The sequence below is a fragment of the Phascolarctos cinereus genome, unplaced genomic scaffold, assembly GCF_003287225.1.
Source record: "Phascolarctos cinereus isolate Bilbo 61053 unplaced genomic scaffold, phaCin_HiC Scaffold_3;HRSCAF=262, whole genome shotgun sequence".
NCBI lineage: Eukaryota > Metazoa > Chordata > Mammalia > Diprotodontia > Phascolarctidae > Phascolarctos > Phascolarctos cinereus.
The window spans coordinates 41,657,777-41,683,330 of NW_027555736.1; the positions used below are offsets into that span (position 1 = coordinate 41,657,777).

The following is a 25,554-nucleotide window of genomic DNA, read 5'->3' on the forward strand; positions in this document are numbered from 1 at the left end:
ACTGAGAAGAAAAACAAAAGTGATGCAAGAAAATCATGAAAAACAATACTCAACAGCTTGGTAAAGGAGGCACAAAAATACACCTTAAGAAATAGAATAGTCTAAATGGTAAAAGAGGCACAGAAATCCAATGAAGAGAAGAAAGCCTTGAAAGCAGAATTGGCCAAATGGGAAAGGAGATACAAAAGCTTATTGAAGAAAATAATTCCTTAAAAGTTAGACTTGGGCAAATGGAGCTAATGACTTTTTGAGACATCAAGAAAACATTGTAAAAACAACTGACCTAGAAAATAGATCCAGGAGAGATAATTTAAGAATTATTGGACTACCTGAAAGCCATGATTAAAAAAAGAGCCTAGACATCATCTTTCAAGAAATTATCAAGGGAAGCTGACCTGGTATTCTAGAATCAGAGGGTAAAATAGAAATTGAAAGAGTCCAACTATCCCCTCCAAAAAAAGATCCCAAAATGAAAAATTCCAGGAACATTATAGCCAAATTCCAGACCTCCCAGATGAAGGACAAAATACTGCAAGCAGCCCAAAAGAAACAATTCAAATATTATGGAGTCATAGTCAGGATAACACAAGATTTAGCAGCTTCTACACTAAAGGATCAGAGTGCTTGGAATATGGTATTCCAGAGTGCAAAAGATATAGGATTACAATCAAGAATTACCTACTCAGCAAAACTGAATATAATCCATCAGGAGGAAAGATAGACATTCAATGAAATAGACCCAAGCTGAATAGGAAATTTGACTTTCAAATACAAGATGCAAAAGAAGCATGAAAAATAGACAGGAAAGAGAAATCATAAGGATTCAGTAAGGTTAAATGTTTATATTCCTACAATGAGAAATGATATTTATAACTCCTAAAAACTTTCACATTGTTAGGGCAATTAAAAATACACATAGACATAAAGTAGAGGTGTGAGTTGAATGCGATGATATGATTATCTAAAAAAATATTAAGGGATGAGAAAGAAGAATACACTTGGAGAAGGGGAAAGGAGAGGTAGAATGGGATAAATTATCTGACATAAAAGAGACCTGAAAGAGATTTTACAGTGGAGGGGAAAATGGGGGAAGCAGGGATGGGGAGCCACAAATCTTTCTCTCTTCAGAACTGGCTCAAAGAGGAAATGATATCCACACTCAGTTGGGCATAGAAATCCATCTTACCATATAAAAAAGTAGGAAGGGAAGGAGATAAGATAAGAGGGGAGGGGGGAGCTGGTAGAAGGGAGGGCACTCTGGGAGAGGTAAAAATCAGAAGCAAAACACTTTTGAGAATGGACAGGGTAAAAGGAGAGAGAGAGTAGGATAAATGGGAGAAATAGGATGGAGAGAAATACATAGTTGGTAATCATTACTGTGAAAAAAATTTTTTACAGTAAGTTTCTCTGATAAAGACTTCATTTCTCAAACATACAGAAAACTTAGTCAAATTTATAGAAACAAGAACCATTCCTCAATTGATAAATGGTGAAAAGATATGAACAGGCAGTTTTCAGACAAAGTAAGCAAAGGTTTCTATAGTCTAAATAACTATTGATGAGAGAAATGCAAATTAAAACAGCTCTGAGCTACTACCTCACACCTGTCAGATTGGCTAATGTGACAGAAAAGGAAAATGACAAATGTTGGAGAGAATGTGGGAAAATTAAAATACTAATGTACTATTGGTAAAGTTTTTTACTGATCTAACCATTCTGGAGAGCAATTTGGAACTATACCCAAAGGGCTATAAAACCGTGCATGCCTTTTGACCAAGCAATACCACTACTAGGTCTGTATCCCAAAGAGATAAAAAAACAAATAAGAAAAGGACCTATGTGTACAAAAATATTGATAATAGCTTTTCAGTGGTGGCAAAGAATTAGAAATTGAGGAATGTCCATCAATTGGGGATGGCCAAGCAAGTTGTACATGATTGTGATAGAATATTAAAGCACTATTGTGCTTTAAAAAATTATGAGCAGGATGCTCTCAGAAAAACATGAAAAGACTTACTTGAACTGATGCAAAGTGAAATGAGCAGAACCAGGAGAACATTGTACACAGTAACAGCAATATTGTATGATGATCTACTATGAATAATTTAGCTATTCTCAACAATACAATGATCCAAGACAGTTGTTTTATTTTTTCTTTTTGGTCTGTGTTTTCTTTCACAGAATGACTTGCATGTAAATGCATTTTGCACGACTGTATATGTATAACCTATGTCAAATTGCTTGCCTTCTCAATGCAAGGGGTGAGGAGGGAGGGAGAGAATTTGGAACTCAAATTCTAAAAAAAATGTTAAAATTGTTTTTACATGTAATTAGGGAAAAAACAAAATATTAAAATCTTTTCAGAAATCAAAGTCAAACCATCTGACCAATAGTTGGGGGAAACCACCCTCTTACTTTTGAAAATTGTGCCAGTTGCTGATCTCTAGATCTTTCCTTCACCACAGCTGCCCAGAGATCATTTTCACCAGTTCTTTCAATGTGCTGGGATGAGGTCCGTCTCGGAGTGAAGACTTGCTATGATGGAGGGCACCCATTACCATCTTCTCACTCATTAGGGAGGTTTGATTCCCCATCAAAATATAAGCTCCTTGAGGGCATGGACTGTTTTGCTTTTGTTTTTATGTGATTAAAAATAACTAGCACTTACATAGTGCTTTATAGTTTGCACACACACACACACACCCACACACACACATAATTTAATCTTCACAACAACCCTGAGAGGTAGGTACTATCATCATCATCATCATCATCATCATCATCATCATTGTTGTTGTTGTTATTATTATTATTATTAATAATAATAATAATATTTTACAGATGAGGAAAATGAGGCTGAGAGAGGTTAAGTGATTTGCCTGGAATCACATAGCTAGAAGTGTTTGAGACAAGATTCAACCTGGGTTTTTTGACTCCAAGTCACCTACCTGCTTGTTGATTGCTCAATATTTTAGCATTTTTGCTGTAGCCTTTCCAGTTCTAAGACCTTTCTGTCGGACAAAACACAAACAAAATAAGAGACAAACGTTTCCGCATTTTCTCTGTCATCTATCATCACTGAATCATCTATTCCCCAGCAGCAATTCTCTGCTTTCTTGATCTTCCTCTTGCTTTGAACATAGCATAAATAAATCAATTCCAGCATTCCTACTATTTTTAGGGACCATATCTCTTATCACCAGCCTCAGCTAGTTGTTTCTCATCTGTAGCACTCACAACTTTTTGTTTTCATGCTGTTATGTGCTCTTGCTTCTATCTTCTATATGTGTGTTTTTAAAAAAATAATTTAAGTGGTTGGTAAATTCCCTGTGCATTCTATTGATCTATTTAAATGGCTGCCACTGTCTTTTTTGTTACAATCTCTTGTCCTCGATACTTGAATATTCACTTGACTATCCCTTTATGGCTGATTTTCCCTATTCAAATTTTTAGGCCAGAGACTCTTATCAATCTTCTAATTGAAGCCTTTTAATTCTGTCCTCCCCAAATATAAAATACACATCAGATGAGGAGGGGAAATCAAGGCATAGTCTATCAAGGACTTAGTGTCAAGTACTAAAATAAATCAAAGCCATGAATTGAGGGATAAAGCATCTTTAATTGAGATGACAGGGTAGCAAACTTGCCACCCTGGGGGATGTCCTATGAGTGTAAAGCACAATAGATTTCCCAACTCCAAGACCCATGCAAAAACTTCTTATACCTTTAGGAGGAGAGGGGGAGGGGGCTGTATGGCGTAGCAAAGCCTGGTCATGAGATCCCAGTGGCCCTTGAAAACCCAGGCAAGGAAAGCCACTTCATTATGGCTGTTTTGCCCTTCCTGCCATGAATCCCAACTGAAGAGGGTAAGGACATTAGAAGCTGAGATCCAGTTTAAGCTAGATTCTTTTACAAAGTAAAATCTCTGGGTGGTCATGGGGGGCTTAGGGTGTGGTTCAGCTCAACCTAATCAAGAGTAAATATCTTAAGAATAGGAATGTAAAGACATTAATGAAATTCGGACACTACTAGTATCATTAAGGGAATAGCAGTCCATATTACATTTGGTATTAACAATCTCTCTCATTATATTAACAATTTTTCTGTCAATAGAACAATCACTTTGTTGCTTTCCCATCATTTCTATTTCAAGCTTTGCATGTGAAAGCAAAATCCTTAAGGTTAACTTAAAAAAAAAAAAGGAAGCTGTGGCCCTCCACTTTGGTGGAGAGGACATAAGCAAAGGTTTATCATAATTCCTCTTTTCTGCAGAATATTTTGAGTCATCATGTTTGGAAACCTAGTGCCTGGGTATATGCTCTTCAATAAATGCAGTCTTTGCTGGATGTGGAGGGTCTGTGATGAACATCTAGCATGGTTCTGGGGTAGTGCTCAGAGTCAGTGGGCCTCCCCTCTGCCTGGTGTCAGTCCTGACCTGTGAAGGCACCAAACATCAGCCCACGTCTTTGGTGGTGTGAGGTCCCTTCAGAGGAGCCATTGGGTTAGAAGTTCCGAGTGTCTTGTGCTTAAATATTTTCTCCCTTTCACAGAATTCTAGAATTGGAAAGGTTCTGAGGTCAGATAGTCCAGCTCCTAGCTTTAATATAGAAGTTGCTGCAGTGAAACCGAAGAGTGATGAAAATCACATTATTTTCAAGATTACCTCCTTCCTCTACCCCTATACAAAAGCAATAGAGTAAGTTTTTATTTCTTCAGTGTCCTTTCAGTGTCTGGGCAACTGGCAAGGTAGGGCTAGAACCACAGAATAGCATAGTATAGAGTACTGGATGCCAGTTCCAAATTCAGACATCAATCTTCCAACACCAGTGCTAGCTTTAGGCAAACATCTTAATTTCTGAGTCTCCCTCAGTTTCTTCAACTGGAAACTGCAGAGAGCAGTTCTCACATAACAGGTCTTCTCAGAGTTCAGAAAATCTCAGGATCATATATTTAGAGCTGGAAGGGACATCTAGTCTAACTCCTTTATTTTACAGTTGAGGAAACTGAGGCCATCAAAGGTGGGTAAGTGACTTGTCTGCTGTTGTGGCATCATAGATCTAGAGACAGAAGGGACCTCAAAGGCCATCCAGGGTCATACCATGGTCAGGGTAAGGATTTGAACTCCAGTGCTCCGATTATAGTTTCAGTTCTCTTTTCCCATCACAGGTCACAAAAGGTGAGCGATGGTAGAAACATTAGAGACTCGCTAGGCTAATCTCATTTAACAAACGAGGAAACTGAGGCCCAGAAAGGGGAAGTAATATTCTCAAGATCATAGCGCCAGGCATAGCTGGGATGACAAACCAGTTCTTCCTCACAGGCTAGTCTCTGGCTTGATATAGGGAGGGAAATGGAAAGGTTTGACAAAATGGAATCCACTCAGGGACCAAGACTGGCCTTTCCAGCAAAGATGAGACCTCCCAAAGGACACCTTAACCAAACTCATCTGTTACTAGAACTGTGAATGTTAAACATTGCTGAATCCAGAAGTCTTGAGGAAGCCAGGCCACCCAGGACCAAAGTGCATCTTTGCCATGTGGCCCACCTCAGCGGACATGCTTAATACAAAAACATCATCTGAAGTCACTGAATGGATAGTCTTCCAGTGAGAGCCGTCTGTCTCATTTTTCCTCCAGAGTCACTGAAGTCCAGTGACAAGACGAAAGTCAGGATGACTAGTGATGGCCCAGGATGCAGGAGGTGGTGACCTCGGTTTCTCTAACCTAAGGTCTTTCCTAGGTCTCCATTTGTCTGAAGTAACACCTATTCAATGACTAAGGGCTAGGGAAGAATTGAGACAAAAAAATGGCTTAATTCACCATCACCCCAAAATATCAATCTGGGAGAGGAAAATCCTCAAAGTTTCTGGCCAGAACAGAAAGCAATTGCTATTCACACACATCCTAAGCCATAAAAACCTAAACAGCAGTTACATAGAGGCTAGATTTTTAATCAATGTGAGTTACTTCACTGTTCAACAGTGAAATGGGCTACCTTGAGTGGTAGAGAGTTCCTCAGCAGAGCAAATCTTTAAACAATGCTAGCTGAATATTAGTCAGGGTTATAGTAGGAGGGTTTTTTGTTTTGCTTTGTTTCATTTCGTTTTGTTTTGTTTTGTTTGTTTTGCAGTGGTTAGATCACCTTCCAGAATGCAGTTTTTTAATAGATACAGGCAAGGTAGAAGCAAGAAGCCTGGAGAAAACCTAACCCAAGTTTTTCTGGAACCTGGGCAGCCCTCTGTGGTACTCACAGTGACGATACAGTTAGTGCTCTGTGATGTGACTGCTGGCCGACCCTCCCCATTTGTGGCTTTGAGATCCTATCTCTCATTTCCTCATGATGCCACTGGTCTGAGACCAAAGGAAGTAGGTAAGGACCAAAGAACAGAAGCCAGGGACCAGGTGCACTAAGAAGTGGTGGGAAGAACTTGAATCCCATCACTGACGCTCCCCAAACCTGGTGTTGATAGTCACAAATAGCCAGAAGCGACAAGGCCTTGGAACTCTTGGGGTGATGGAATGCCATTAGAATCCTTTGGGCTAGGATTGACTGACCTTCTCTTGATGTACCAGAGTTCCTTCCTTCTGGAACCATTCCTTCGAGATGCTGCCAACATAGGAACCTCGATCTTAAGGCACGGACAATGCCCTCTGACTCACTAGAAATGAGACAAATTGGACTCTCTGTGGTATGAGGCCTTTCAGTTTAAGGCTGATCATGTCACTCCTTTGCTCAATGAACTCCAGTGGCTCCCAATTACCAGTAGGATCAAACAATAATAGCTAACATTTATGTAGCATTTTAAAGTGTATAAAGCTCTCTACATGAGTGTAACATACAGGAGCTACAGCCACTGAAAAATGTAGGAGAAAAAAAAGTCTTCATCACCAAATCCTTGGCGTTATCAAATGGTTCATGATTTTGTCAATGGAACTGAAAGACATTAAAGAAGAGGCATGACCATCTACTTTGCTGCTGCATGCTAAAGGCCATGGGATCTTTCCATTTGACTCACATCTAAAACTTTCTATACAGGATGTCCCAAAAGTCTTGGTGCAGTTTTAGGCTAATAAAGCTTGAAGTACTATCTCTGCCAATTCCCCCCTCCCCCATTAGAATGTGAGCTTTTTGAGAGCATAGCCTAGCTTACTTTTCTATTTGTATCTTCAGCTCTTTGCATATAGTAAGTGCTTAATAAATGCTTTTTCATTCAATATTACCTGATTCAATCCTCATGATAACCCTGTGAGCTCAGTGAAATTATTATCCCCGTTTTACAGAAGAAGAAACAGGATGAGAGAGGTCAAATGATTTGCCCAGGGTTACACAGTAAGTGTCTGAGGCAAGATTTGAACTCAGATCTTCATGACTCTAGGCTCAGCACTCTATCTCCTATGCCAGTTATTCCCAACTTTTTTGTTCTTTGTTTTTCAACTTCAACAAAAAACTTTCATTTTTCAACAACAACAAAAAAAAGTATTCTGAAACTCCAGGATAATTTAATATACTACTTTTAAGATTCTTTTAGGTTTATTCATTAAGTGCTTACAAGTACAATAAAAACTTTTGCCCCTCTAACTCCAAATTACGATTTATATTACACCATTATAAAACTTCATTCTACCTGTCATCATGAAAACTCTAAATTTTAAAATGACAAAACTCTAAATTATAAAATAGTCATGAATATTTAACGTGGGACAGTTTGTAAGAATTTAAAAACTGGTCCAGCAAGCCCTCATTTGCTTATTATGATCTGCAAGACTTCAAATTTCTTTTAGACATTTTGTTGAATATAAATAAAATTCTAAATGACGTAAGTTACAACTTAGAAAGATGTTTAACATAATATAATATGTAAACTGAATTTCAATGTTGGATTTTTCTATTTGAACAGAGGTTTGCAATATTTGACTCGCTACCAGAAAACAGTCTTGAATCCAATTCTGCATTGAGTTTATTTTGCTACTTTAATTTAAAACAAGAATAAAGTGAAATACTTGCTTGTACAAATACTTGGTGGAAATGGTAAAAGAATTTTATAATCTCTGTATGAGATGGAGATCCATATTTTTATTTTTTGTTAAATATTTACAAGGCTGTCATTTTGGAATGATGTTTGTAGCCCCGCTGATATGTCGATTAGATTTTGTTTTCCATCACTGTCAATTCAACAGCAGAGACATAAAATATATATTGAATGGGGTGCAAATCCAATTACATTTAATGTAAATTTCAGGAAAATATTCATTGAAAGTCACTTCTAAAACTTTCTGATGGTCACTGATATATTTCTCAACAGCCTGCTCCAAAGAGTTCATTTTCTATTAAGAAATTATATAACATCATAAAGTATTCAGTCCTGTTCTAAAATTTTTGAACCACAAAATTATTGAGTTTCTTAGTAATGCTTTTTGTTTTATCTTGAATACTGAATATGTTTGAATTTGTAAATGCTTATGGTCATAAAGGAAAATATATTTGCAACATAAACGGTTAATTATTTACTATTTAAGGTGCCATTACAGAATTTTTAGCAGACACCCTTGAGAATATCATTATGAATCACTGAATGACAACCACTGCCCTATGCCTTCTGTTTGTCATTTAAAGCTCTTTACATTATTAAGGCTTTTGTCTACCTCTCCAGGCTTATTATTCTCTCCCAAACAGTCGGTGGTCCAGCCAAACTGTCTTTCTTGCTTTTCTGCACATGTGATGTTCTCTCCTTTGAACACCTCTGCCCTCTTTGAGCTGGGATGTTCTGTTTACCTCTGCCTCTTAGAATCCTTAGTGTCCTTCAAAGCTTAATTCAAATATCACGTGCTACCTGAAGCCTTTCTTGATCCCCATACCTGCCAGTGCTGGTCCATCAAAAATACCTTGTATCTAAATGTACATGTTGGCTCTCTTGATAGGATGTAAGACCCTTGAGGGAAAGGGCTGTTTCATTTTTGTCATGGCATGCTCAATGTTTAGCGTTATATTGGCTCCACACTTAGTAGGTGATAAATAATCTTTCATGGTGAGAATTTGTCTCTCTAGAGGAAGCATGCAATTGGCTAGAAGCCCCTCAGAACAACCATTGTCCTGGAAATAGGTTGCTTTGTTTGTTTTTTGGGGGAGGAGTGGGGCTGGGTTGGGATGAGTTAATGGATGAAGTTGAAATCTTCCCTTGTGCCTGATAAGACCCACATCTCCGCTGTTGCACTCCTTCTCCAAGTATGCCATGTTCAGGGATTTCACACAGTCGTAGTTTTCCATAAAGAGCTCATCTTTTGCTCCAAATTTATAGGAAGATAGCTCTGAGGTACCTTCAAAGGCACAATCCAGGAAACTTATCAAGAAAAAAGCCACTGGGAAAAAAAGGCTTTAGTTGGGTTTGATGGTGTGCTTAAGGCTAGGCCTCTTATCCTTTAGGACTCTAGCTTGGCCACCTGGCCATAATCTCCTGGAAAGCAGATAGAAATGGTAACTTTCACAGGGTGCCAGAAACCCACTGCACAGTTACGAGGAATTTGATAGTTTCTGAGACCTTTGGTCAGGCTATGGCACCCCAATTCTCCAGGAATAGATGGGACAAGAGTGATACTGGGAGAAAAGAGATATTCCTGGTTTGAAAGAGATTGAAATCAGGAAAACCTGAGTTTGAATCTGGCCTCAAACACTTACTAGTTATGTTACCTGGGCAAATCACTTAACCTCTCTCTGGCTCAGTTTCCTCAACTGTAAAATGGAGGTGATAATACTAACACATATCTCCCAGGGTTGTTGTGAGGATCAACTGAAATAATATCTCAGTGCTTAGCACAGTGTCTGGAACATAGGAAGTATTTAATAACTGCCTGTTCCCCTTTTTCTGGTCTTCTCTCTTCCCCCCACTCCTCAAAGGCCTGGGAGGGATTCTTTAGTCATATTGATCAGATGGGTATCATGGCCTAGTGGAGGCTTAGATGTGCTAGTCTCTAGTTAAATATACCCACAGAATTCCAGAACATCACAGCTAGAAGAGACCTCGGTGGTCATCCATTCCAACCAATCCCTGAACAACAACATCTTCTAAAATATACTTGATGTGGTCATCTAGCCTTTGCTTGAAGACCTCTAGGATGAAGAGCTTACACCCCCTCCCCGCCCAGGAAGCCTATTCCACTTTTCACAGCTATAATTGATAATCAACATCATAACAAGAGCATCAAAGGTATTTATATAGCACCTTTCATACATGATTTCATTGATCCTTGTAAGAATCCTATGAAAGATTAGCCACGGGTAAGACAGCAGGGAAAAAGAACTGCATGAAGTCAGAGACCTGCATTGCAGTCTGGACTCTGCTCTTTCTTTGCCTGCGTTACCATGGGCAAGTCCCTTAGACCCTCCATGCTTTCTTTCCTCATCTGTACAATGAGGAGATGGCTTGTGGGCTCTCTTGTAGCGCTAAATCCATGATCCTACGATCCATTTCACAGGTGAGGAAATTGAGTTTTAGTTTCCTCAAGTCACTTATAAACTCATGGGGTCATAGATCTAGGGCCAGAAGGAACTTCAGAGACCATTTTGTTTAGCTGCCTTCATTTCAAACTTGAGGAAACTGAGGCCCAGAGGGTTAAGTGATCACTGATGGTCACATAAGCACCAAGGCAGGAATCCAGGCAGGCTTCAAGTCCAGCCCTCAGTGAGTGCTCACATAGTACTTTCTCCTACACTGTCTGGCTTCTTTCTACATTGTCAGGTTTTCCCTCCCCTAAGCCTAAATCTGCTTCTACCAATTCTACCCAATGCTCCTAGTTCTGTAGTGAGAACTCTCATGTGGTACGCCTTTAAACTCTTGATGACAGTTCTCATTTCCCTGTGAAGTCTTCTCCTCTCTAGACTAAACACGAACAGATCCTTCCACCCATCCTCCTATGGCATGAACTTAAGCTCCTTCACCATCTTGGTTTTCTCCCAAAGGTTGCTCTCCAGCTCTTCCATGTCCTTCTTAAACTGTGGTACCCAGAATATTCCAGGTGTGTAATGACCAAGGAGTCTCCCTATTCCCAGGATTTGGCTTTCTTAATACTGCCTAAGATCACATTCATTTTGGGGAGGTTTTGTTGCTATGTCATACGATTGACTCCTTGGAGGTTGCGGTCAATTAAAAACCTCCTTTCACTACCAAGCAACTGAATCCAGCTGTTATTCAAGGGATGGAGGTGGAGAGCATCTCAGTGCTAGCTGTTCCGACTGGTCCCTTGATAAATGCAATGTGATGAGCATAAGAGGAAGCTTAGAAAGAACACTGACTTAGGCCTTGAAACTTACCACCTGTTGAACCTTGGGCAAGTCATTTAACTCTCATTCTTAATTTCTTCAGCTGTAAAATGAAGTATTAGATGATTTCTAAGCTCTATTCTAAGTTCTGTGATCTAAAGGTGAAGGGGGCAAGGAGGTAGGAAGAGGGCAGATAGAATTGTGAGAAATAAGTGAAGAGATAAGAGGGAGTAAGAATAACAAAACAAAGAATGCAGAAAGTTGGATGGTCAGGGTAGGCAAGGGGCTGGGAGGCAGATGGAGAAAAAGCAAGCTGGGCATCCAGACTTGCTTAGTTCTTGATGTTAGACATAATACCAGTTAACTTTCTTATCTCCTTTATCAATCTGAAAGGATGCTGAGAGAGTCTCCTTGGGGATTTGATTTCTTAGTCAATTCCATAATTTAATTTAAAAATACTATAAAAGGACTCATTAAAAATTCCCTTCTCTCTCATTATGTTTATGAATGAGTTATTTCATGATTTAAAATAAACTCTGGCCTTTTGAAATGGCCAATCATTGTGTTTCCATTTCCTTGTTTCATTTTTTCCATGCCCATAAGAGACTCAACACAGAATTATGGAAATAGGAATATTATATTGTAGCTTTGCTCACACTAGGAGAGAGAGGAGTTGCAGGACTTAGCCTGATTCCATAATGATCCCTTTATTCACTTTCACTATGTCTTCTCCACCTTTTACTCTCCCTTGGCTATCATAAGGCATTGGATTGTGCTTGGGATCTGAGTAGTTTGACCATTTTTTAGTTCTTCCAGTTTCTCATCCAAAATCCTTAGCCAAGGAAGTTCAAGTGAAATATGCATGAAATGTCTTTGCAAACTCTAAAAAAGGTATCCAGATGTCACTGACATAATGAAAATCCATATCTGCTTGGCTATTTCACCTCCTTCTGGGCTTGGTACTTTTTTGCAAGATGAAGTCGGTGAATGATGCCAGATCCTTTCCTAACTTAGCAAGTACTCCTTGGTCTTTTTATTCTCCTTTAGAGAGAGTAAAGACTTAGTTGTCAGGTTGGTGATCATCCCTGTGCTAGGTACAACTTGATTTTTTTTCAAATTTTAATCAAAACATTTACTAAACAGAGGACTAGGCAAGAATAGCAGTTACATATCATTCCACTCATAATAATGGCTAGCATTTATACAGCATTTTGAGATTTATTTCATATTTTCTTCTGTTACTTCCATTTTACAAATAAGGAAACTGAGGCTGATATAGGTTGTGAGTTGCCTATGGTCACATAGCTAGGGAGTATCTCAGGCAGATTTGAACTCAGGTCTTCTTCACTCCAAGTCCAATGCTGTTCCACCTACCTGGCCTAAGTCTGGAGGGTATTTTTCCACCAACGCACAGTGTCTAAGGGTGAGAGAGGGAACACATTTAATGTAACATAGGAAATGAGGCACAAGTGTGGGGAACATATGTGGTCAGGGCACTTGAAACTCAGAAATTGTGGACATTAATGTCATTCTTCTTTCTCAGGAATTGTCTTTCCAAAGTACCCTTATACTCTTTCAAAAGTTTTTATTTTATTGTCAGTTCCAAATTGTCTCTCTCACGTTTCTCTCTCCATACACCATTGAGAAAGCAAGAAAAGCTAAATATGTATAGTCGAGCAAAACAAATCTCCGTATTAGCCAAATCAAAACAACCAGAACACCTCTATCTGTACTCTGAGATCATCAGCTCTGTATTGAGTGGTGAGTGCCTGTTTCATCTGGGTACATTGGGTACACTTGTTCTCAATGGAGTGCTATTACTATGAACCATGGAACACCAATGATCCTGGAAGAATTAAAATGACAACTAATCCACAGAGCAACAGAAAGACATATGGTGGGCTTAAATGGATCATAGAACATTCTTAATGGTGACGTGCAAGCTAGAGGTAACTCAGAAGACATGATCTTGTCACGTAATGAGGACTCAAAATTAGCTAACCAAGTGTGACATTAGCACACACTGAATCAGAGTCAGAAAAGGCATTAGTGACCATTGGGCCCAAACCATATCTGAACAATAATATCTTCTAAAATATTCCTGAAAATTGGTTATCTAGTTTGAATTGAAGCTTAAATCTGCCTCTGCAATTTTCATCCATTAATCCTAGTTCTACACTCTAGTGCCAAGCAAAAGTAGCTAGGTAACACAATGGATAATAAAACCCTGGACCTAGAATCAGAAAGACCTGGATCCAAACCTCATCCACATGGCAGATTTTCTTTTCTTTTCTTTTTTTGAGGCAATTGAGGTTAAGTGACTTGCCCAGCTAGTAAGTGTCTGAGACTGGATTTGAACTCAAATTCTCCTGGCTCTAGGACTGATGCTCTATCCACCCTGACACCTAGCTGCACCTCCCCCCCTTTTAAAAATATTTATTTATTTTACTTATTCCTTATTCATTTATTTGTTTGTTTGTTTTTAGCTTTTCAAATATTTGAACATAGTTTTCAAATCTTCCTGAAATCTTCTCTTTTCCAAGCTAAACTTTCTTAGTTCCCTTAGTAATGTTCTCTCTAGCCCTCTCACCCTTCTGGTTACTCTCTTTTGGACACACTCCAGCTCATCAATGTCTTCTTTCAAATATGGTGCTATAAGCTGAGTACAATACTCCAAAGGGTCTGCCCAGGGCCGCACAGCAGAATCTTCACCACTCTCCTTTGGAACATCACACTTTTCTTAATGTATTCTGAGATCGTGTTAGCTTTTGTTGGCTGCCATGTCTCAGCGGTGAGTCCAGGACTTAAGATGTACCAGGCAGTTAATAAATGTTTGTTGATTGAGTGATTGGCTCATACTAAGCTTACAGTTCCCTGAAACCTCCACATCTTTTTTTTTTTAAGACAAACTAGTTACTGCCATGGATCTTCTATTTCTGAGTTGTTTTGGCTTTTTTTTTTAACCCTATGGAAATTAATTTTTATTATATTTCATCTTATTGGGTTTGGCTAGACATTCTAAATTTTCAAGATTGATTTAATTCCTGAATCTATAATCAAACGTGTCAGGTTAAGACTTAAATCACATCATCATCAAATCCCTAAGTCATATGAAACTGTGTAAAATATCTAAGTCATTAAAATAAATTGTTAGCATAGGGCCAACCACACATCTCTATTGCTTTCTACCAGAGACCTTCCTCCAGGCTGATGTTGCTCCATTAATAATGACTCTTTTTGTCCAATCCGTCAACCAGATCCAAACCTACCATCTATACTATCATACAGCCCATACTTCTCTAGCTTTCGTCCACAAGGACAGCATGAGAAACTGTCAAGTGACTTGCTAAAATCCAAGCATATTTTGTCTATGCCATTCCATTGATCTTCCAGTCTAGTAATGTTATCAAAAGATATCCCAGCACCTTAAGAGAGCCAGAGAAAGTCTGCCTGTGCACTGCGTGAATTCTCTGTCGAAGATCTGTGAAAAGAGTTACGCAGGATGGGAAGGCAAGGAGCTGTTACAATATGTCTTAGTGGAGCAGAAGCCCTGCTGACAAAATTCCAGCCCCAACCAAGCTAGAGGAAGATTAGGTTCACATCTTATTATTCAGGAAATTAGTTGCTTGATATAAGAAAGGAAGAAAGGATATAGAATATTTATTCCTGTATAAGTTTAATTTAATAAATTTAAAGTATTTCACAGTGATGGGGGGTTTTTTGGAGACAATTCCCTTTGTTTTTCAACTGTTATGGAAATGGAAATTCCATTTTACAAAGGAAATCACTGACACTGGACTTTATGTTTACATGATGCTTGTCTTCAGGGAGCTTACATTCCATCAAATATTCTTGCCAAAGAATATTTGTGGAAATTTTACATAAATCTGCCAAGATTCCTTAGAGAATAGCGGGTATTATAAATATATGGGAAAAGAATATCAGTTTGGAGGTGGGGGGTGGAACCTAGAAATTCAGAGGAAACATATGTGGTTCCTCTTCTTAGAAATTAACATCCATGGTCTCAAATATTTACAAACAAATAAATATGAATAAACAGCAAATAAGGGTAGTAAAACAAGTAAGGCAAAAATAAACAAATACATTAATAAATGAAGATACACTGGTAAATAAGAATAGCAACTAATCAAGGCAAGAATATGAGTTATCATTCCCAGATATCAATGAGATTCAATGAAATGGGACTGATGATTAGATTATGGCTAGGAAAACATTCATGTTATTCATAAGGAACATATCAAAGAGGAAATGGAATAGCATTGTACATTAAGAACATATACTCATGTGAGGAAATCCATAAACCAAATATGGAAATATTGGAGTGATGCTCAGTGAGAAGAGAATCAGGAGGGAGATTATAGTAGAAATACAAAACACTTAGAAGGAATAAATGGATGATGAATTAAGGAAGCATCATAAACTTAGCACGGAAGAATACTAGAATAGTTGGGGGGGGGTCTGTCAACTATCCAGACACTTAATGGTTAATGGTTTGTTTTCTCTCTCCCCCTCTCTCTGTCAACCCCAAACTGGGGCGTGAGGAGTCAGACATGACTGAAAAACAACTGAACAGTAACAAAGAAGACAATGACCAAGAGTAGACCTTTCCATGAAATTCCCCTTCCTCTAAATAAGGAACCAGAATTTGAGTAGCATTGTCTGGGAACTCCCTTCCAGGCCCACATGGATGAATATATGTAGTTTGCCATGTGTTTCTACTGCAAGGCAGTCATTAATGGCTCCTCACCACCTAATTCCCTACTCACACCACCTGTTGCATGAGCTGTATTTATCCAGAAAAAAAATATATAAAAGGGGAAAGAGGGAGAGGGGAGCATGCTCTTTATGAAGATGTCTTATTGCCTGCTAAGCTCTGTGATCAGGGAACTCCCGTGATTAAGCCTCTAGATGAGAGTCAACAGAACAACACCACAAGTGCTCCCTATGCTACTGTAATCACGAGACACAAACTGAGCACTAGGTTTCACTTCATTTTATTTGGGGCTAGAATGGAATCATCAAGATGAGACATTAGTAAGGAAGGCAACCAAGATAGTCAAGGGTCTCAAGTTCATGTTACATGAGGATCAGCTGAAGGAAATGGAGATGTTTAAACTGGAGAAGAAAAGATAGCTGTCTTCAAGCATTTCAAAGACCATCATTTAGGAAGGACTAGTCTTGCCTGTTTAACCTGAAAAGGCAGAACCAAAAGCAATGAGTTGAAGTTGCAGAGAGGCTAATTAATGTCTGATATGATTTGGAGGGGGAATATCTATTACTTAATTAGTTGTCTAAAAGTAGAATGGGCTGCCTGGAAGGTAGTGGCTTCTTCTTTCCTAGAAACCTTTAAGAAAAGGTTGCATGACCACTGGTTGGGGATGCTGTAGAGAAGACTTTTCTTCAAGTATGAGTTGGATAAGATAGCAGCCTTCAGGGTCTCTTCCATCACAGAGGTGCTATCTCTCTAGTGCACAGCTTGGTTTTAGTGGAGTAGTGCTATTGGTGGGAAAAGATGCTGATGATGGTCTGTGTAACGTTACCTAGCTTATGACTGCTTGTATTACTATGCTAAGTCTTCTGAGATCAAGGTGTTCCACAAACCACAGACTTATTACCACCACACTGGAGAACACTAGTATTAAAGAGATGGAAGCTTTTGCAGAAGTCAGTCAGTTAACATTTATTAAGCACCTACTATGCACCAGGCACTGTACTTTAAGTCAGCAAGGAGTACTTTTCGCTTATTGAAATTGCAAAGAAGAAAAAAAAAAGACAGTATCCAAAAATGGAAACAAAACTTAGAGTTGGGATTCTTAACCTGGGAATCCATGGATGGATTTCAAAGGGTTTGTGACCTTGGATGGGAAAAAGTAAACATTTTTATTTTCACTAACCTCTAACTACATTTTATTATTTTCTTCCATTATTTTAAAACATTATTTTAAGAAGAGGTCCAAAAGCTTCAACAGAAGATCTCTCTGTCTCTCTCTCTATCTCTCTCTGTCTCTCTGTCTCTGTCTCTCTCTCTCTCTCTCTCTCTCTCTCTCTCACACACACACACACACACACACACACACACACACACACACACACGCACACATACACACACATACACACACATCAAGAACCTCAGCCCTAGAGTGATTTCTCTTTGTGAGCTCTCATTTCTAACTAACTAAATAAAATAAAATAAAATAAAAACCAGAAACCTGAAAACCCAATCCCTGACTAGGCTGAGAAGATGAAAGACATTTCACAATAATGCAAGATTTTTCAAGCCTCTGCTCTCTACAAGCCCCATTACAGCAGAGAAAGCCCCATGATTAAGCTTAGCTAATTTATCCAAGTCTACCCAGCCAGACTATGTCCCCATGGCATTAGCATTCAAGGCCTTCCACTCCCAAGAGTGCCAGGCAAACAGAGAACTGAATATTTGAGTAGCTCACCAAATACTCTGCAGGCAGACTCAGAAAAGCAGAGCCCAGTATAAGCGTGCCCTTATTATCCCTCCCCAAAGGCTCTTATTTGGCTTCTGGCCCTTCCTTCAGCAAGGAAAGGCTGATTCCAGAGAAGGGAGGGAGGCCCTGGGCAAACTTGCCGAAACATGAAGGTCAGCAGAGAGGTAGATTGAATGTGTGATCACGGTAAGAAACATGGGAAGGCGGGAGAGAGAGGCTAAAGAAAGGGAGGGAGTAGTGGGAAGGACCAGACAGAATTGAAAAGATCAAAGCCAGAGCAAGGCAATGAAAGGGAGAACAAAGCCAGCCCCTGAATGAGAGGCAAGTCGAAAGGATGACAAAAGCCCAAGCCCAGTTTGCTAATGGGCCAGCCTGGATACAGAGAGTCCAGGATAAAGGGCTGACAGAGGAGGAGACATGGAGTCCCCTACATTCTTGCAGCTGGAGGAATTCCATCCCCGTCAATCTGGTGGCAACACCCAATTCCAAATCTTGTGTAAAGAAGGGATCAAATCCCATACATAACCAAACTAGCTATAACCTCTCTTTTTGTGTGTGATAGCAAAAAACTGGAAACAAAGTGGGTGCCCACTGATTGGAGAATGTCCAAACAAACTGGGGCATAGAAATATAAGGAAATATTAGTGTTATCAGATGAGAAAAATATATGGAATTCAGAGAAACCTGGGAACACTTGTAAGAACTGATAGTGAGAAACAAGAAAACAATTTACACAATGATTACAACAATGTTAACAATAACCATACTGAAAGGCAAGCAAAAGCTGTGTAATTGTAATGACCCATCTTAGCCCCACCTTTTCCTCAGAGAGGTGGGGAACTATGGGTGCAAAATGTTATAGACACTTTCAGATAAAGCCTCTGTGCTGTTTCTTTTTGTTTAACTGTTTTTCTTTGATACACAGGGGGTTTCAATAATGGGGTTGGGAACAATGCAATCAGTGACATTAGATCAAGCAATTTCTGAAAGCTCTGGGGAACCAGGATTCAAAATATAAACATTTACAAAATAGTTGGGAGGAGACATCTAAAAATGGCTAATGTGAAAATAAAAGGTCTCAATAAACATTTAAAACAAAATATTAAAAAAAGGAAAGTGTAATCCAGGAGCCAGAGGCATGTTGTGGACCATAAAGGATGCTGCTTTCTGGGGCTATTTCAGACCTTCTAATCACCAGCCCCTTTTCAAAATAATATTGCAACTTTCAGAGACCCTTCTGAGAATCCTAGCTCCTACTGCCCCTCCTATGCCAAGAAGTGATCATTTCTGACTTAATCCTCTTCACTAGAGATACTTCAAATGTTTGTCTTGGGCTGTGCTTACATCAGGCTGAGCTGGATGATGAAAAGCAAACAATTCAGTATGTTAGTGAATCAGTCATCTGTCTTTTTCCAACTATTCTAGCACCTAGGAGTCGAGCAGCCAGTGTTTTGGACCATTGACTGAATTTTCCACTTTTCATTCTGAATCAGCCTCATGTACCCCAGCCACTGCAAATGCAGCCACTGTTTCCCCAAATCAGCAAAAACATTAAAACAAATTAAAGACTTTTTCCTGTAAGTGAAAGAAATTAGTTATTTTTTGCTATTATTGGGGAAGGAGCAACTTTCCAAGGTGATGTTTCAGCAGTAAGAGAAGACACTGGAGTGTAGGGCTTTATCTGGGAACAGGAGGTTTCATTTCACAATTCATTTCTCATTCGCCAGCCTCACACAAGTAGGAAAATGATTCCCTCCCGGGTCATGGAGCTGAGCTAAGCCCAGTAATCGGCGATGATCTGCTCTTTCACCAAGGTGTGTTTTTGTTTTTAGGATGGATTTGAATCTTAGTAAGGGCTGTACCATGGCCATTAGGGCCATTAGACACTGGGTCTCTCAGAGATATAGAATGCAATCTCTGTTCTCCCATCCAGTGATAGATGGGAAAGCTGGCTGGGAGCGCTGAATATCTGAATCAATCTGAGAGGAGAATTTCACCCTAATAGTCTATGCCCCCTTCAGCTATTCAACATCATTCGTCACATTCGTTACAGGCGATCAGCAAATCAAGAAAAAGTGGCAGTTGTTTGGGGGATAGAAGATGCCATTTTTTTTCCAGGGACAAGGCTCACTGGAGTGGAAGGAGGGAGCCATCTCTGAATGTCATTACTCTTTTTATTAACTTCTTCCTGGTCGGCTCCCCTGTGGTTTGTTGACCAAAAGGCACAAAAGAACCCCAGGAAAACCTGATTGATCCTTGAAGATGAACCCCAATGGTTTGCTTTACAGTCTGTCTCTCTGCCCACTCTTGCCATTCCAAAAATTATGAAATCAAACAACCCAGCACAACCCATGAGCGTTCCATCAGATCAATGTGAAATTGACTCCCAGAGGAAACTGGAAAAAGTTAGTTCCAGTGTGTTGGACTTAATGCAATCAAGATGAACATGAGGGACAAAAGGGGATTACCTCTTTCCAGCAAGTGGGATGCTGGGTTACTCTCCCAAAAATGATTGTTGAGAGGAAAGCCTTTGAGAACATGGGTGCATGTGTGGGTGCTTTTTAAATTCACAGAAAGTTGTGAACATCCTGAAATGAAGGTGCGCAAGTGATATTTTATTAGGTCTTATTAGGTGAGTGATTTTATTAGCTTACCCAGTAGCTTTTAAGTCTAAGGAAGTTAGACAGCAAAGCCTTAAATACTGGCAATACATGAATTGGATTTCCTGTTCCATGTCCTTTATCTAGGTGCCTAAGAAGTACAAGATGTTACATTTTTTCTCATAAAAAATATAATAGGGCTGGCTTTCTTCTAATGGAAATGGAGAAGGAATGAAGAACATGTGTCACGTTTATTATGGAGTCAACAATCTGATGTTAGGACTGATGGCTCATTCCCCAAGTTGATCGAGTTCTTTTATTTAATTACCAGAAGAGCAGCTACAACTCTGAATTATTTAATTTAATATAATTTAATTCACATACTCTTGTGACCACCCAAACTGTGGCCTTCATGTTCCTCATTTATGGCACTCAATTTGCCTGTCTGTCCCCCATTACCTAGGAGGCATTCCCATCTTTCTTCCACTTCTTAGAATTTCTTGTTTCCTTAAAAGTTTAGCTTAAATGCCCCCCTCTATATGCCTTTCCGTATCCCCCACATTGCTAGGGGGATTATCCTCTCAATTATCTTGAATCTGTTTTGTATATATGTGTATATTTGTCTCCTCTGGCTGGAATGTAAGCTCCTTGAAGACAGGAGCTGGTAACTCTTGCTTTACATCCTCATCATTTAGTACAGTGACTGGCACCTAGATGACATTTAATAAATGTTTGTCAATTGAATGACTAGAGTAGGCTCTATAGCTATAAAGACAAAAACAAAATAGTCGCTGTCCTTAAGGAGCTTACATTATAATATAAGTCAGTCTTACCTTCAGTGATTGGTATTCATATCTGTCCTATTTTGTACTTTAAGCTGAGGAAAATGGGGGCAAAAAAGAGAAGAATTTCTTATTCTGCCTTCCTAATTGTTTGTGCCTAGATTTGGGGAAGAATCAATTGACTTCTTAAGGGAGCAACTTTTCAGTTGTGTGGAAACCAGTCAGTCTACAAGCATTTTATTAAGCACCTACTTTTGGCCAGGTACTTTTCTAAGAGGCAGGAATATACAGAAATTCAAAAACGTGATCACTGCCCTCAAAGAGCTTACATTCTACTCAGGGAGATAACCATATAATTAGGTCTGCACAAAATATATTCTCCCTTTGTGGCCACTACTGCCAGGTTTCTCTTTACTCCCCTACCATCTTCTCAAAAGCTGCCTTGCCATCACACTAATGCCTTTTCTTTGGTTAGAGAAGGCCTTCACATGCTTTCAATTCCTTGGGGTATGAATGTAAGAACTCTATGAGAACTTTTGGCTTGGAATTCTGAAAATCAGACCTTGGGCCCGAGAAGCAGGAAAGTCCCAGATGACTTCAATTGCTGCGAGGTCAAGGAAGGAGAGAGTCATTCCCCAAGTGGCTGAGGACCTGAATCATACAAGTTTTTTAAAGATTCAATCTAATATGCAGAATTGCATTAGGAAGAGAGCTGGCAGCTAGTGCTAACCGCAGGGCACAGAGTAATGCATTCCATGATGGCCAGCCCCAGCCTAGACCTGCTTTTTGCTTCTGGGTGGCAGTACAAAATGGCCTTGGCAACAAATGACTCATTTAACCATCCACTCAGGAGACAAGGGCTTTGGACAAGACTGATCAGATTTCCAGTTCAAGTTGTAGTGTGATATTATGGAAACAACAACAACAACAACAAAAACAAACACCCCCCCACCTTCACTCCCCCTCCCCCCCCCAAAACAAACAAACAAAAGTAAAATCACTGGCCTGGACCTCAAGACACATTGATTCTAATCCAATCTCCAATGGACTTATTATATATCAGTTTAACTTTCTGGGTCTCATTTTACTCATCAGCAAATGAAGAGTTGGAAAATATGATTTCTAGACTCTTCTCTGACCAAATGAAAGGTTATCGTCTTTTGTTCCAGGGCTGAAGGGCATGTTTACATTTAACCACTAGGTGGCGTTGCGAGACACTAACCTAAATCCTATTCAAGAGAGGATCAGGTCCTGTAAAGTCACACATTCATTCTATTGGTGATGTACTTCATTCTCCTAAGGAGAAGAGGGGGAGGGGTGGGGGAAGGACCAAGCTCTCTGCTCTTATCATAGAGTGGACGACCATCTGTTGCTTTGCTCTCTTTTAGGTGCTAGTTTGGTTAGCCTGAAGGATGTGGTTAGTGTGAATTTATCCAATCAGAAGAATAAGTCTTGGGTTTCCTCTGCAGTCCCTGAAAAAATAACAACAAAACCTGCTTCCCCTGAATCAACTGTATTCCCTTTTCCTAATTTTTGTGACCTGGACATAATGGTCACCTTTCACGGAAAAACAAATGCTTGGCTATCATGCTCACTACTGTCTGCTTTAGAAACAGTGAAAGCAATCAATAAAGCATAGAGGACTTACAACATGGCTGTGCTTACAGCTTCTCCTAAACTCTGTCCATCCCAAGGCAGCAGGTAAGTGCACTCGTAGCATCTAGTGGAATGTGTTATTGGGTGAAAGACTCAGGAACTCTGGGTCCCAGGTTTAGTTTTTCTATGACTCTGATGGGCTCTGTTCTACTTTATAATACCTCTCATTCCTGTCTCCTCCTGTCCTCTGACACTGCCGCCATGCTGGGACAGGCTCATTATGCCTCATTTCTGGACTACGGCAACTCTGCTCAAGTCATCCCCACTCCAGGACATCCTCCATTTATCTGTCAAAGTGGTCTTCTTAAAGCACAGTTCTGACTATGTCATCACCCTTATTCAATAAGTTGCAGTAGCTCCCTGCTTACACCAGACCAAATATAAAATCTTCTGTTTGACTTCCAAAACCTTTCATGATCCTGCCCCTTCTTATCTTTTCAATCTTCTTATCCTTACTCCCTTCCACATACTCTGTGATCTGGTGACACCGGTCTCTTTCCTGTTCCTCATACAAGATACTGTATCACCTGACTTAGGGCATTTTCACTAACTGTTCCCTATGCCTAGAATTCTTTTCTTCCTCACCTGTCTCCTGGCTTCCTTTGAGTCCCAGATAAAAACGCACTTTCTACAAGAAGCTTTATCCAGTCCTGCTTAATGTTAGTACCTTCCCTCTGTGATTAACTCCAATGTGTACGTATCTTGTTTATATATTGTTATTTTCATGTTGTCTCTCCTGTGAGCTCCTTGAGATCAGGGACTGGTTTTTCCCCCTATCATATCCCAAGCGTTTAGCGCAGTACCAGCACGTAGTAGGTGCTCAAGAAATGCTTGTTAATTTGACTTAAAGCCAGTGCTCTATTGATGTTTGGGACATCTGCCAATGTCTGACCATGCTTAGCTCCTCTCTGGTGGAGTAGGGTAGGGGGTTGTAGGTAAAAGTGGAAGGGATAGAGAGAGAAATTCTCTAGGCTCAGTCACCATCTTGTTAGCTCTGACCCTTTATTTTCTCCATCTTCAGTTTGTGATTGGCCAGAAGTATGTCATATCCCCCTCTCTTCTTTTTTCCCTTCTTGGATGAAGGGCCCAACCCAAGGCAAAGCACCACAGTGGGCAGATAGGGGAAGATATTTAATCCCCAGTTACACGGATTGAGTTCTCATGTAGGAATCTTCTTCAGAGGCAGCAATAATCTTTGGTTAAACAGTTGGGGATGACATTGTGCTGAGCACCAAATGGATGTTTAATAATTCCTGCGGTTTAGAAGTTCATAACCTAAACAACTGAACAAAAGAAAAAATAAAAGCAAAACATAGACTTTCCTCCAATTATTCTACATCTCACAGACTTTGGAGCAGTGGTGTCAAAAATAGAATCAAGGGTCACTAACCATACATAAGCTTATTGGGTCTTTGAATAGAATTAAAGTGGTCCCCTATGAGACCACTGAAATTCCCTGAAGGTAAGGACCATGTTTAGATTGGATCCTTTCTAGCCATAGGGTCCATGATCATTGAGACAGAGATAGCTAGAGTGAATGAATAAATGAGAAAGTGTTTATCTATGACTCTTTGCATGCTATGGAAGTACATCCCTGTGGGTACATGTTGACTTAGAAAACCACATATTAAAATTATCAATGTTTTATTGTAATTTTATTTTGTTAGATATTTTCCAATTATGCTTTTATTTAGTTTGGGCAGCACTTGATAATGTTATGGGCCATGTGGTTGTTACCTCTGAGTCTAGAAGATTATAGGTTTATAGTAGAAAAAAATAGCCTTAAAATCATTTGGTTCATCCCACCCCCTTTTATATTGGAGGAAACTGAGTCCAATAGATACTAAATGACTTACCCAAGGTCACAAAGCAATAAATAGCAGAGATGAGATTTGACCCTAGGTCCTGTCCCTAGGTTCAGTACTCTCTCCATTACTAAATTTTTCTTGTCCCGCCTAGGAAGATCTTTGTCATATGTGAACTGAACTTGAATAAAGTGATGGGCTTTGCCCCAAGACCCTGGTTGGGCAATTGAGAATATTAGAACGTGCCCTACATTTTTGAAGAATACATTTCAAAAGGTTCAGAAAAAAAAGAGAACCCATGTCATAAAATCCTACAAGGACAAATCACTTCTAGAAGGACAAATGCTTTCAAAAATCAGATTATGAAAATGCGAACAGAATGGAAAGAATAAACATGTATACAGGTCCTACTATGTGCTGAGCACTAAGTCACTTTATCTCTCAATACCTCCAGAAAAATCTCTAAGACCATAGAGGAGTTGCTCTTCTACATCAATGGAAGGAGTTCATCACATAAATAAAACACATCTGGGCCAAAAAAGGAGCTAGCAATGGAAACAGAAAGAATATAAATGAGTAGGACAGAATCATAACAACAATATCAAGAAGCCTGAAATTTGGGTTTAGCTAAACTTGGCAGTGAATGTGCTTTTTAAGGAAAATGAATAGGACCCATATGCACCAAAATATTTGTAGCAGCAGCTCTTTTTATGGTAGCAATGATCTGGAAGCTAAGGCAATGCCAGTTAGTTTGGGAATGGCTGAACAAATTATGATAGATGGCTGTAATGGAATATGGTTTTATGAAAGATAGTTTCAGAGAAATCTGGGAAGACTTGTATGAACTGATTCAGAGTGCAGTGAACAGGATCAGGGAAACAATATGTGCAGTAACAACAACATGATAAAAACAAACATCTTTTGAAGACGTAAGAACTCTATCAACACAATGATGAACCAGGATTCCAGAAAATCGATG

The 25,554-nt window shown here is 39.4% G+C and overlaps 1 protein-coding gene across 1 annotated transcript in view; it reads left to right on the forward strand.

Moving 5' to 3' along the window:
• LOC110213904 (uncharacterized) overlaps window positions 1–8,015 on the forward strand; it is a 42,493-nt gene extending 34,478 nt beyond the window's left edge. The window contains exon 3 of the transcript XR_002326154.2: window positions 6,130–8,015. The gene's annotated coding sequence lies outside the window, so the exon portion shown is untranslated. The remainder of the gene's footprint in view (window positions 1–6,129) is intronic.
• Window positions 8,016–25,554: the final 17,539 nt, after the last annotated feature.